General features: G+C 42.4%; 1 protein-coding gene and 1 long non-coding RNA gene across 21 annotated transcripts in view; one reads left to right on the top strand and one right to left on the bottom strand.

Moving 5' to 3' along the window:
* DAB1 (DAB adaptor protein 1) overlaps window positions 1-14,953 on the bottom strand; it is a 1,225,890-nt gene that overhangs the window by 1,049,209 nt on the left and 161,728 nt on the right. The gene's annotated exons all lie outside the window — the stretch shown is intronic.
* On the top strand, window positions 537-4,941 carry LOC146402937 (uncharacterized). The gene is made up of 2 exons (XR_014808198.1): window positions 537-4,730; window positions 4,865-4,941. It is a non-coding gene; the product is annotated as an uncharacterized LOC146402937 (long non-coding RNA).

Below are 14,953 nucleotides of genomic sequence, written 5' to 3'. Positions count from 1 at the left end.
CTTCCAACTCAGGCATCTGGGCTTCTGGGCAGGGCTCTGGACCACAGTCCGTCCCAGGCAGGGATATAGACCAGGGGTTCAGAGGGCCTGTGCTGCTGAGGGTCCAGCTCAAGTTGTGAGAGGCTTGCTTGTCAGAAACTGCTAGGCATCATAACCACTTGTTTGCCACCTGTCCATATTTACCCTCTGCAAGCAGAGTGGTCTTTTCAAAACAAAATAAAATATGTCCTATTTCAAAGGTTGAACTCCCCATCTGGCCCTCGCAGCTCTGGAAGGCCTGGGCCCCTGGACCTATCTCTCCAGCCCACCCCTACAGTTCATTCTCTGTGCAGGCCAACACAACCTCAGGGCCTTTGCTCATGCTGTTCCTTATGTCTGGAGTGTTTCCTCCCCATCTCTGACCCTCCTTGAACCAGCTCATTCCCTCTCATTACACATTTCACTTTTCATCCATGGCACCAGATATAAGGGTAATTTTTATTTTTATTTTATTTTATTTTATTTTATTTTATTTTATTTTATTTTATTTTATTTTATTTTATTTTATTTTATTTTATTTTATTTTGCCTTCTTAGGGCTTCACCTGTGGCATATGGAAGTTCAGGGGCTAAGGATCCAATCGGAGCTGCAGCTGCTAGTGTCCACCACAGCCACAGCAACACCACATCTGAGCCTTATCTGCGACCTACCCTTCAGCTGGCAGCAATGCCAGATCCTTAACCCACTGGATGAGTCCAGAGATCAAACCCACATCCTCACAGAGACAGTGTTGGTTTCTTAACCCGCTGAGCCACAATAGAAACTCCTAACGCTGATTTTGATCTAAGAGATTCACATCACAGTGTAAATTAAATAAGCAATTATGTAATTCATCTCTGTTTAATGACTATATTCCTACCAGAGTGTAAGTACCAGAAGGAGACTGGTACTGGGCTGTCTTGTCCATTACTGTATAGCCTAGTGCCCAGCATGGTGGCTGGCATAGAGAAGACACTTATATCCAATGTTGTGGGATGCCAGTGTGATGGCATGAACTTCACCCATAAAGCAGAAGAGGGAGGGCAAACTAATTAATGGCTTCTGACACCTCAGGTTCCTCTCCTATAAACAATGAGTTCTCACAGTTCTTGTGAGGATAAGAGCCAGTGTATATACAACACCTAGTGGAGCCCAGCAATTAGCTGCCCACCAGTAATTGGCACCTATAATAATACCGTTTATATTATTTTATTAGTAACATTATAAAAGGGAGGGATATAGACTAAGGGTTCAGATGGCAGAGTCTGCAGCTAGCACCCTAGAATTGGATCCTAGCTAGGCCATGCACCAGCTGGGCTGGACCTCAATAATCTCTTCTGTAAAACTGGGGCAATGAGAGTTCTGTAAAACTGGGGCATACTCACCAGCTATGGTAAGATTAAAAACTTACTAAGGCATTTAGGACAGAGTCTGGCACAAAGTAGGTTTTTACCTCAACAAAATCCATATATTATCATTGAAAACAATAAAACAGCAAGACAAATTCAAAGAAAAGAAGATAATGAGCCAAGAGCATCATTCTCAAATATCTGAAGTGGAGTCACTTCAGTAGAAGCAACAGAGGAGGGACAAGGTTTCTGCTGTGAAACTCTAGAGGACAGAGCGAGGATGGAGGTGAAATAGGGCAGGTGGATGTTGGCTCAGCAGATGCGATACTGAATAAAATAGCAAGCGCTTCTGGTTGGCTGCCCGCCAAGAGTGATGTAAGAGAAATTGGACGGGAGATTGTGGGAGACGCCTTTACCTAACAGTCCTCGTGTCGGTACGAGTCGGAGATGATAAAATTCTCTGATGCTTTCAAATCCCATGCAGAAGTGTTTCTTTCCTTCAATTCGTCTACCTTTAGAACAAAGGGGACATATTCATTCACCATCGGTCAGGAACATAGCTGAGCTTAAAAACTGGTTTGCACAGATTTCTGGAATATTCTAGAACCTCAAAAGGAATTGTGTGGGTTGAACCAGCACAATCTCTGACTTTTGGGTCCAATGGTCTTCCAAACTGGACTGCCTAAGAACAAGTGGGACTGGAAGAAAGCAAAGGTACCTCCAGTGTGTTCACTGTGGTTACTGTGCTTGGTGTTACATACATACCCTGGTTCCCATGAGCTTCACAGGCAGCCTTGGCCCCATCCTCATATGCAGATCTCATCTATGCTGCATGAAATGAGCACCCAAACTCATCCTTTCAACTTTATTTTGGAGGAAACAGATATAAAGTGACTTACCCATGGGTTTCAATGAAGGTACTAGCCTTAAGGAACAATGTTACTCACTGTCATAATTTAATTAAAATAAATCACTGTATCCAACATCATCAGCACGAGTGACTATAATAATAACTATTGTTGGTACTTTATAGTTTACCAAGAACACAATACATAACTTACCCTATGAAGTGTGAGGGCTATTATCCCTGTTTTGAAAGTAAATATGCTCAGGAGCTCCCACTGCGGCTCACTGGAAACGAACCTGACTGGTATTCATGAGGACTCAGGTTTGATCCCTGGCCTTGCCCATGGGTTAAGGATCCATTGATGCCACAAGCTACAGTGAAAGTTACAGATGCGACTTGATCCAGAGGTGCTGTGGCTGTGGTGTAGGCCGGCAGCTGTAGCTTTGATTCAACCCCTAGCCTGGGAATTTCCATATGCCACAGGTACAGCCCTAAAAAAAAAAAAAAAAAAAAAAAAAAAGCTAAGACTCAGAAAGAACAATTAACAAATTCTCCCAGTTCTCCCAGACCAGAAGAAAAAAAAAGAAAGTCAGTTCTGGGAATACCACCTTGTGTCCCTAAATGCCTTTGCAGCACAACATATCTGATATCAACATTTAGTCTCTATTTTGAAATTATATCATATGTAATTCATCCATTATTTAATTGGAATTTTCCAGGAATCCAGTGAGAAAAAGAGCATTATCCTTAGTTCAGAGCTGAGAAAACTGAGGCTCAGAACGTTTAAGGAACTTAGGGTAGATACATAGCAGTAAGGGTTAGAGCTAGGACTCAAACACACATCTTCTGATTCTAACATCTTTGCTTTTCTCACTAACCCCCACTGCCGAATACTCACCCAAAAAGCCTCCCATGGAGAGAGGGGAAGCTACTAGCATTGCCCACAGCATCAGTAGCCCAGGTATTCCCTTTCAGCCATCCCAGGCAGCAGCCCGGGGATTCTCGGGGATGTGGCATGGTGAGAAGCACATGTCTTACTCAGTACTAGGCCAGGCGCTTAGGAACTGATCCATCAGGGAGCTGACACAGTTTCAAAGGCTTGCTGCCCTAATTACTTGATGATCCGTCATCGCAGAGATGGAATAGGGGAGGGGAGGGAGGATGGTGTTCAGCTTGTGCCTCCATGAAAGAAAGGCAGCCAGGACAGGAAGTGACAAGGAGAATCTGCATTTGCTTATATAAGATTAAGCCCTCTGGAAATGAAGGCAGCAAACCATAACCCTAACCGCCACCACCCCCAGAAAGAGAGAGAGAGAGAAATGAAGGCGGCTGCTAATCCAGTTGAGACAACACTTCTCTGATATGATCTGTATGATCCTAGGAAAACATAGAGTAGGAATGGGGAAAGATATGGAGTCCACATGACAAACAATTCGGAACTGTGTCTGGATCTAAGGAGAAAGTGAGAAGGTGGCAGCTCCACTGTGGCCGTGACTCCCTTCCAGGAGCATGTGCTGAGAAAAGCACAGCATCATTACTTTCTGACATGACCTTGATGTTTGACACACAGGTGATGTCAACCAAATATGGCAATGGATGGCTATTCCTGAACCTGAAGAATGAACGCATGGAGAATAATGCTCACGGCTGCCCAAGGCTAGAGAGTCATGAAGTACCTTGTGACCTTGCCAGCAAAATAACCAAGACAGAGACCTTCCCAAGAGCCTATCCTTCCAGGTAGGAATAATAGAGTAACTCTTAGAAACACAGATCATAAAATCTCAGAACTGGAAGGGACCTGAAATGTCATTATCCTAATTATTAATCAATATATTAATTTTCTAGTTAATCCATTCACTCTAGAGATATTGATTGAGCCTTTATTATTCCTTAGTACTGTTCAGAGATGGGAGACACAACCAAGAACAAAACAGACTGTAATTCCTGCCCTCACAGGAGCTTAACATTCTAGTGGGGAATACGCAAAAATTAAAAGGTAAGTGAGTGAAATATAGTATGTTAGATGGTGAGAAGTTTTCTGGAAAAAAAATAAAGCAGAATGATTTAAATAAATAGATAGGGCAGGAGGGTTGGAATTTTAACTAGATTAATTATGCGCTCTTTTCACAGTAGTTTCAATGAAAGGTCTCCCCTCTCTACATTTGCCTCCATACCCGTTAGTTAATTTGATCCTTATGAACAACATGAAAAAACCAAATGTCATCATCATCATCAGAGCTAATTTGTCACAGATTTATTTCTGAGCCAGTCATGGTGCTGACTGGTTCACAAGCACTATCTCATTTTTTTTTTTCTCGATGCTCCATGCCCTCGGCATGTGGAAGTTCTCAGGCCCGAGGCTGAATCCTAGCCTCAACAGAGACAACGTCTAATCCTTAACCACTAGGCTATTAGGGAACTCCTAGAACTAACTCATTTTAATGTCATAGCTTTAGAGAACCCTCCTACACTTTTGGTAGGGATGAAAATTGATGTAGCCACTATGGAAAATACTAGTTTATTTTATTTTATTTTATTTTATTTTTTATTTTCCCACTGTACAGCAAGGGGGTCAGGTTATCCTTACATGTATACATTACAATTACAGTTTTTCCCCCACCCTTTCTTCGGTTGCAACATGAGTATCTAGTGCAGTTTCTTTTAAAAACTAAAAATAGTTAGCGTATGACCAAGCAATCACACTCCTGGGCATCTATCTGGACAAAACTCTAATTCAAAAAGATACATGCACTCCAATGTACAATGAAGCACTATTTACAACAGCCGGACCATGGACGCAATCTAAATTCCATCAACAGATAAACAGATGAAGATATGGTACATATATACAATGGAATACTACTCAGCCATAAAAAATAAATTTATGCTATTTGCAGCAGCATGTATGGGACCTAGAGATTGTCATACAAAGTGAAGTAAGTCAGAAAAAGACAAACACTATATTATAGCACTTATGTGTGAACTCTAAAATGTAACACAAATGAACTTATCTATGAAATAGAAACTTAACAAACATAGAGAACAGACTTGTGGTTGAGGGATGGCAGGAGTGGATAGTTTGGGATTAGCAGATGCAAACTATTATATATAGAATGCATAAACAACAAGGTCCTACTGTATAGCACATGGAACTATATTCAATATTCTATAATAAACCATAATGGAAAGAATATGAAAATGCATATACATATACTTATATATATTTTTATATATATATTCTTATATGTTACTGAATCATTTTGCTGTACATCAGAAGCTAATATAATGTAAATCAACTATGCTTCAATAAAATACACTTTTTAAAAAGATGGTAGGAAGATTACTTAACTTCTCTAAACCTCATATGCAAAATGAGTGACAAGACCTAACTCACAGAGTTGGTGTGAGAATTGAAAGACACACACACATGACAAGATATATCCTGTACTAAACCAGATAGAGCTCTCCGATTCCAAAGCACAAACCTGTAGGCACAAGATATCCTGACTTATTTCTGGAGCCAAGGAGATGGCTAGCAGCAATGATTATAGCAATGGGGAGAAGAAAACATCAATATGATAATGCTAAATATCCCTGACTCAGCAGCTCAGGCCATCAATTTAGAACAGACCAATGACACTCTTTACAGTTCTCATATCTTGAATTTCTGCCAGGGCTGAAACCAAAAGAAAAGCAAGACTGTATTATTTATAACATTAAATTTCCCCAGGTTTCTCACATACTTCCCAAACGTGGGTTCTTCCAAATAGATAAGTAGTTGTGCCCATGTACACACACAGCTCTGGCCATGATGAGTCACCAACACTCTTACAGTACTTCTATGGTAGAGTTCACTCCAAGTACTTTACACATAATAACTCATTTAATCTTCACCAATAGTCTTAATGAGGCCGTTACTATTATATCTATTTCACAGTGGGGAAACCGAAGCCCAGAGAGGTCATGTAACTTAGCCATCACAGGGCCACTTAAAGGTAAAACTGGCATATGAACCCAGGCATACCCACACCCAAGTGCTGTACTGAGCTAGGTGCACTGTCCAAATCACTACGCTTTCTCCCATTGCCCTGTCTTCACACATACTGTGCTCCTGAACTAGATTACCATTCTTTCCTCTCCCTCCCTTCCACATCCTCCTGATTAAGTCCAAGTGTCCCCTCAAGAGTTGTATCAGGACCATAGTCCCTGAAAACCCTCAGACCCACCCACCTCTGTTCTCCATAATGACTATCCCAAGATTTCCACTAATAGGTAAAAAAAATATATACGTATATCTCTAAAGTTAAATGGTAAATTATATTCTCGGAAGATTCTGGGGAAAAAAAATGTTTTTGAGAAACAGATGGTATCTCAGAGCCTCAAGTCTGTTGGCTTATAACACTAAGGCAACGAACTTTATGCCAACAATTAAACTAGACTTCCCAGTAAAATGGCAAACCCCTCAATCACATGGCTCCCAATGATACTGCCAGTATGAAGTGTTTAGATTCCCCAGGGCAAAATAAGCAGAAAACTTTGCAGTAGCAGTAACTAAAAAGAGAAGCGTATTGTGTGAGGAGATAAGGGAAGACAAGTAACAGTTCCTCAACAGCTAGTCAGCACCGTGCGATATTCCAGGTGCTTGCTCTTTGTCAACCTATTCTGTCCCTAAAGAGCAGGGAGGCAGAATCTAGCCTGCATGGCCCTCAAGGTCTACCATATCGTGTGTGACTTTAAAGTTTTGGAGACTGAATCATGACAGTGCTAGACAAATAATTCTCTTCATAGCCCAGCTCAAACACCACATCTCTGGGGTCCCAAAGCACTGACTGCTTATCCCAGCCAACTTAACATCCAACTTAACATCCAACCGTCACTGAGAATTTTTTTTCTTATCATTTCTACTAGTGAGGACTCTCTATGTTTTTTGTTTGTTTATGGTTTTTTTGTTTTGTTTTGTTTGCTTTTTAGGGCCACACCCATGGCATATGGAGGTTGTGGGGCTAGGGGTCAAATCAGAGCTACAGCTGCTGGCCTGCATCACAGCTACAGCAACACAGCAACGCAGGATTCAATCCACATCTGTGACCTACACCACAGCTCACGGCAATGCCAGATCCTTAACCCACTGAGTGAGGCCAGGGATCAAACCTGCAACCTCAAGGTTCCTAGCTGGATTTGTTTCCTCTGTGTCATAACAGGAACTCCTGTATTATTTTAATAAAAAGTAATTCAATGTGAATTGAAAAGAAAAGAGGGTATGGTGTTATTGGAGGATGTTCAGAAACCATCTGGGTGCCATTGACTGCTATCTGGTAAAGTTGTCCTTCATTCCTTTAAAGATAAGGGTGGTCATGTGATTTCATTGGCCAATGAAATTGACCCAAGCAGAAGCAAGCTGTGTCACTTACAAAAGATGTTTTAAAGCCAGTACATATTGGCCACATTTATTTTCTGCCAAAGTTACTGTGGAAGCATGTCAGGACAAAGACTGCACCCCTGAGTGAGGATGCTAAGAAATAGCTTTCTGGTGACCAGGTAGGTTGGCACATAGAAAGAGCAAAATCTACTTGGTATGAAACCACTGTGATCTGGGGCATGTTTGATACAGCAGCATATATATCAGTAGGCTTTTTGTTCTGAATCAGGGGGATTTACACATGCAGGACTGTCCTCTGGAAACCAAGGTTAGAAATGCAGCTGAGCTTCAAGAAGGCACTAGAACCAGGGCCTATAAAGCTGTCCAACTCTCTCACCTGTGATCCACTACATATGTATGCTTCAGCCCCCTTTCCTCCCTCCACCCCTGACTGCCTTTCTCTACATCTCTCCCTCATTTTGTGGGTCTGTTTCTCTTCTTGCATCCCCTAGTCCACCTGGTAGGAAGTCAGAGAGAAGATGTTTGTCGCAATTGTTTGTCCCAATTCTTTTGAGCAAATATATCACAAGTCCCTCTTTCTTCCCCCCTCTCTCTCTCACACACACATGCATACATACACACATATTACCTGTTTTCATTTCCAAATTATGAGGGAAGGGACTCTGATCAGTTTAACATAAGACCAGGGGACTGCCCCTAGTACAATCAAATATGGCCAGGGAATGAAAGAAAGAAAACAACTGTCAATGAGGGAGTCATGTGAGCTGGGTATAAAATAATAGCACCTAACACTGGGACAAAGTCTCTGTAATGGTTATGGTTTCAAAAGCTGTACATATATTCACCCTCAAAATCTTCAGAAAACCTCAGTGAGTTAGGTGCTAATATCATAAGAGCCATTTACTTTTTTTTGATTTATAATTAGTGTGTATTCTCTAATACACTGCAATAGATTGCCACACTAATTTTCTTCTTCTTCTTCTTTTTTGGCCATTCCTTATCCCACAGCATGTGGAAGAAATTTCTATGCCAGGGATCAAATCTGAGCCACAGCAGGAAACAATGCCAGATCTTTAACCTGCTGAGCCACCAGGGAACTCTGAGCCCCATTTTACAGATGGAAAAATGGAGACACACAGAGGTAGGTTAACTTGCCCATGGTCACAGCTGATAAATAGATCAGAGATGTGCACCCGAGAGCCTTGAACTTAACCTCAGTGCCATATTTACCTTTTATATTGTAACTGGCAACTGCTATAAACACCTTGTCTCTCCAAGCAAAGTAGAAATCCATGACAAATATCCCTCACACCTGTAAGAGTGTTTTAATAAAGGAAGGAGCCAGCACTACTAACCACCGTATAGACGCATCCGTATTAAATGATTGTTGTCAGAATGGTAGAAAGTGTTTCTCAAGAAGTTAAATGGCTTGCCTAAGGTTTTTTTTTTTTCCCCAAGTTTTTATCATTAGTAAATGATAGAACCATGACTCAGACCAAGTCTTCTGATTCCAAATCCAGCACACTTTCAGAAAGACCAGGGTATTTCTGCTGATGCCAAGAACCATGAATAACTTCAGTTCACTTCCAGCTCAATGCCTTCAAATGACAAGATTGCTGATGGCTCTGAAGGCAGTGACAGAGTCCTCTTCCTTACAGTGAGGCTGGGGAAGCTTAGAAGACAAGCTCCAGCCCTTCCCAGCTACACACTCCAGCACCAGGCTTCTTAGTATCATTGTGCCCTAGACCACAGAAGGAGCTGGAATTCAGAGCTGGCAGGGATCTGATATCTCACTAAGCTAGGGGTTCTCAGCTGGGCTCTGAGAGGAAAACTGGACAGGAAACTGGACAGGGAACCGAGAACTTGGGAGTAGGCCAGGTGGTCAGAGTGGATGCACATGGAGAGGTCAGATGGGGGAGCTGCAGCACAACTCTGTTTGTGGGGGGACAGGGGATTGTGTCCTGGGCCATCCTCACCACCCTGGGTAACTGCATATCTGACTTTTCTAGATCCTTTCTATGAAGAAAGAGTTTCTAATATTCTACCAGGCTATGTTGTTATTGGTTCAGGCTCTGAGAAGTGGGAGCCTTAAGGGGCCATGACGTTGCTGAGACCTGGTGGGGCAGGCAGAGGATGGCCTTACCCACAGGCAGAGGATGGCCTTACCCACACCCCTTCTCTGCAAAGAATAATGATAATTAATAATGATGATAATGATTACTATCTGTGGATCACTTGCCATGGGCCAATCATCATTTCGCTCATGCTCTGATCCAACCCATATTCAAAGAAAAGATGATTAAAGCTAAATTATTTGTCCATGGTCACGAAGCAAATAAGCCAAAAACCAGGAATTGGATTCCCATCTGTCTGATTTCCCAAGCTTTCCTCTGAACAATGCTGTCACCCCAGTGGACAGATGACCAGCAGTAAGTCAGGGAATGGCCTTGAAATTGACCAAATGGGTTCATTACTCCCTAGATGAGGAGAGAAGAGAAGGAAAAGGGAGAAGTCAGGAAAATAATGAGAATGAAGAAGACAGAGACCCCAATGGATCAGAAATGAGAAATAGCAGGAGGGAGAGACACGCCAGGAGAACAAAGCTTGCATCGACAGTTGTGTGTAATTCCAACAGGTCCAGAGGAGAGAAAGCTGGAGAAGGATTACAGGCTGGGTAATTGTTCTTCTGACCTTAGCTCCCCAAAGATCAATGGGTGTGCCAGCAGTCTAATTGACTAAGTACACCCGCTATCCCTCAAAGCCATCTGCTCTTCCAGGAGAAGAAAGAAGGAAAGGAAAGATCAGCAGTTTCCAAAGGCTGGGGACCAAGTCCCCATCATGCCACTTCTGCACCTGGGAATCCACACTCTGCCTCTTGGCGCCCAGGGGGTGCCTCAATTCTCAGAAGGCAGGGTGTAGGGAGCTGGCAATTATTGATCCTGGAGTTCTGAAACAAGCAGTGCTGAGCTCCAAGCACTGCTATGCTCCAGAGTCTGAGAGTTCAAAGACAGCCGGCTCCATTTTTTCTCTTTAATGATTCACTTTGTCTTTCCACGGTGCCTTTTGCCAAGATCAGCAATTTACAACTGTCTGTGGACACGCTTGCCAGCCCCAGGGAAGGAGAGAGGAAGATCAGAGAAGGTAAGCAGAGCCCAAGTGATAAGAAAAACCCCTTTACCACGTGTCTTCCAGCATGGGGTGCCTCCGTTGGGGTTCAGGCTCCCTCTGCACATCATCTGCTCCTTCCAGGCTTTGGAGAGACACAATATTCAGAAGGCTTCCATCTATTTTCTTATCTTAATTCTTTAGAGAATTCAGTTCTTTCTTGTTCTGGGGGCTTGAGCTAGAGAATTTCTTGCAAATCAGCCCAGTGACCTTGGTGAAGTTATTTAATATTATTGCTATACTTTGGTTTCCATCACCATAAAGTGAGGATAGTCAACATATATAGCTTATAGTGTCAATGTGAGGATCAAATAGGTTAATATACATGGAAAGTGATTGGGAGAGCACCTGGCATTCTGTCGATGTGCGATGAAAGTTTCTAAGAAGGAAGCCGAAGAGTTTCTTTACTTTGTTCTTTTCCTTGAGCCAGATGCCAGCTCTCTGCAACCTCGGCTTTGGTTCAAACACAGAAGAGGGGAAGAGGGCAGCATCACTGATAATAGAGTGGAAGAGACAACGAAGAGAAGAAGGGGGGAGCAATAACATTTTCTGAGTATTGATGACATGCCAGACACAGGCTTGAGGCTCCTGCATGTGCCACTGGTATTTCCAACGTTTAATAAATATAATGGTGATATTGTTTCAGTCAACACAGTGTTGAAGCACTTCTTGCAGGGCAAGTCCCTTTAGAGGGTATGAAATGAACAAACTCACTTAGTTCTGACAATAACCAGAAAGCATAGGTTCTGTTCATTATATCCATTGTACAGATGAGGGAATCAGGCTCAGGGAAGTTGGGACACTTGCTTTTGGTGGCAGGATTCAAAGCCTCGTCTGTGAGTTCACATCAGCACCACTGAGACTCTGAGACTGTTAGGAGTCCAGACCTTCTGGAGAAGGGGCTGATGAGAAAAATTCACAGATCCAAGTAGAAAAAGCAAGGAAGCTCCTTCAAGAAGAGTTTCTCTCTTCTTCTCCACAATCAGAGGAGGTGAGTATGCAGGGCATTAAACCCCCTCATGGGAGGAAGAGACTGAAGTTCAGAGAAGTTAAGCAGTTCAACAAAAGTCACAGGTAGATACAGGTTAGATGCCCTCTCAGATACCCTACAGGATGCAGTGCTTCTGGCCTTGTGGCCCTGCATCATTAGCAGGGCTCCCCTCAAATATCACCTCTGCAGGGAACCCTTCTGAGACCACCCGAGCTGGAACAGCACCCTCCATCACACTCTCCCCAAATACTGCACCGTATTTTTCTCCATGAGGCTTATCATTACCACTTGCCATGGCATCATACACTTATCTATTTCATTACCTGCCTATATCATCTAAAGATAAGCTTCATGAGGGCAGAGATGTTTGTCTGTTTTGCTCACCACTATATTCTTAGCACTTAAAACAGTGTTTGGCATATAATCAGTGTTCAGTATTATTGAATAAATGATGGTCAATTATTCCTGACTTCATCACACCACATTATAACTGCCTTGTCATTTTTCAAATCTCCACTGTTGAAAACAATGAGGTCAGGGTTTGGATTACTGGCATTTCCTCAGGGTCTAGTCTAGGGCCTGGCACACAGTAGGTGCTCAATAATTGTTTTACCATGAATGAATGGATGAATGAGGTAGAACTGAGTTTCAAACTTTACCTTGGTCTTTGTTTCTCTTCCCCAAATACTGGAACATTCATTGGTTCACTGGGGAGGATAAGGTAGAGGCAGTCATGTGTAAATGTGGCTTAGCCAATGGTAAGAGGACGAGAGATCTGTCCTGGGGCAGAGATCTGGGAAACGTAGGGTCTGTCCATTAAGAGGCATTCAAACCCCTAACCCCTGCCCACACTTCAGTGACTTAGAAGAGACTCTTGAAAGCATCTCCAGTGACTTTGACATCTTGGAACTGAAGGACTCTGGGACACAGGTGGTGCTCTCATCTTTCTCATAAAACTTTATGACTCAATCAAGATTCTGAGAGTTTGTTTGTTTGTATGTTTTAAATACACAAAGGGTCTGTGACTTCAGAGGGTGTGAAAATTCTTCCTCACTTCTCCATCCAAAGGAGAAAAAATAAGCCCAGCCAGGTAAGCACCCGGAATAACAGATGTGTTTTTCCAAGATTATGCCCAAGGGAGAAAAAATAAAGATTTTGCTGAATGCAGATGTCCTAAAAGCAGCAAGTTTATCCTGTAACCTTGCCAAGGCAATGCCTGCTGTTCTCAATGCTAAGCCAGAGTATGATAAAGGAGAGAAATATTCAAAGAATAAATCAACTTGAAGCTTGAAGGCAAACAGGAACAGAATGGGAAGGCTCTCCACGTTGAAGTCAATCATTAAAATCAGGCCATGCCTCTTTTTCCTCACTTATGTAGGGTTTTAGCAGAGCTAGTTTCATCTTAGAAGATTGAGAAAGTCTGGAAGGAATGAGAGAGGTCTGGGTTGCGATTGAGGCTCTGCCACTTACTGAATAACCTCAGGCAAATCACTCTTTCTCTCTGATTTAAGCAGACTCCACCCCAAAATATCTACCCATACTGCCACTGATGCTTGATACTTACTATACCATTAGCGGTACGTTTTCCCTACTATTAAGAGTCATACCCTCTACAGTCTTGGTTGAATGAGAAGACTTAAGAGACCACATTCTAGCAACATGCCAAGGACACGAAGCCAATAATTGCCAGAGCCAGGACTCAAGTTTATATCTGCTTAACTCCAAAGCCTGTGATCTTATTACCCTCCTATTGTATCTTCCAAAGACTGATTAAACCCAGGAACCACAAGTTGAGCTCAAATGAACTCAAGTCTAATACCTAATACTAGTTAAGGTAACTGTTCAGTGTAGGGAAAATAGAACTAATGTGGAGTCAGAAGACCCAAGTTCAAATCCCAAGCATGGGGCACTTACAAAGAAAAGACTGTTTATTTTAGTTTACTAAGCTTCAGTTTCTCCATATGAAAATGGTGCTAGTGGCTGACTCAGTTGCTAAGTTGGGATGCAGCAGAAAATAGCACCAATATGTCAGTACTTCAATAAAGATGATTTTGCTTATGCTGTGTGTCTTCCCCAATTCATTTAGGGGCTTTTCTTTGCATCACTCTCACTCCAGGACTTAGGCTGATGGAACTGCCACTGATTAGAACATTTCTGGACACCTTGGCAAAGAAAACAGAAAACCCAAGATGGCTTCGTACGTTCACTTAAATGTTCAGCTTGAAGTTAACAATCATTATTTCTGGAAGCTCACAATTCCTTAAACAGAACTGATTGCATGATACTCCCAACCACCGCAGGCCATAAATTACTATGCTCTTAGAAGAATGGAGAGCAAGAATTTTTGGTGAATGCCACTAAGGGCTACCTAGTTGCCCATCTTGGCTACCTCATAGGGATGCTGGTAAGATTAACTGAGAAAATACAAAGGAAATGAGAAATTATGTAGGAAAATGCAATACAAAGAATAAAATTTACATTTTGAGCCTTAAAAAGCAGTGAATGAATAATTCCCCACCTCTCTTTAAATGTGCTATTTAAAATGCACTAAAATATGACTGGTGGAGATTTCTAAGTTTATCTGCTGAGGTCAGAAGCTTGCATTTCCTAGCCTGATAGTTTGGAAAGCAGTAAAGGAGTGTACCTTTCACTACTACAAGACACTGAAATGGTTATACAAACTTTGAGTGCATGTAACCATGAGACGTATCACAGAATTGTAGGATTTTAGATCCTGAGGATTCCAGCCATCTTCAGCCCATGTGCTGATTTTTTTCAGAGGAGGAAAGAGAAGCCCAGAGAAGGGCCACGACTTACCCACAGTTACACAGCAAGACCAGAGTCCAGATTTCCTGCCTCCCAGGCACGCCATGCTGGAGGTGTCTTTTCCCTGGTTTTTCATTCTGATGTGGAACATTTATACCCAATCCAGTGTGGCTTGCAGGTAATCTGTTTATCCTTTAAGTTCTCTGAGTCACTGCTCTAGCTATACCCCAAAACCATTCCAGGGTAAGCAAGTACCTTTATGGAAATAAAGGATCACCTATAGGTTTTTAACCAGCCTGCAAAGGGCCTCAAGAAAGATGGCACACAAAAACAAATGATTTAAGGAGTTCTCATTGTGGCTGAGTGGAAACTAATCTGACTAGCATCCATGAGGACACAGGTTCAACCCCTGGCCTCACTCAATGGATTAAGAACCC

Source organism: Sus scrofa, chromosome 6, assembly GCF_054392235.1.
Source record: "Sus scrofa isolate SSC_HxYL_T2T_F1_AM1 chromosome 6, Sscrofa_HxYL_maternal_Yorkshire_Landrace_v2.0, whole genome shotgun sequence".
Lineage (NCBI taxonomy): Eukaryota > Metazoa > Chordata > Mammalia > Artiodactyla > Suidae > Sus > Sus scrofa.
The sequence above is the reverse complement of the archived record's forward strand: the minus strand, read 5'-3'. Positions and strand labels throughout refer to the sequence as shown.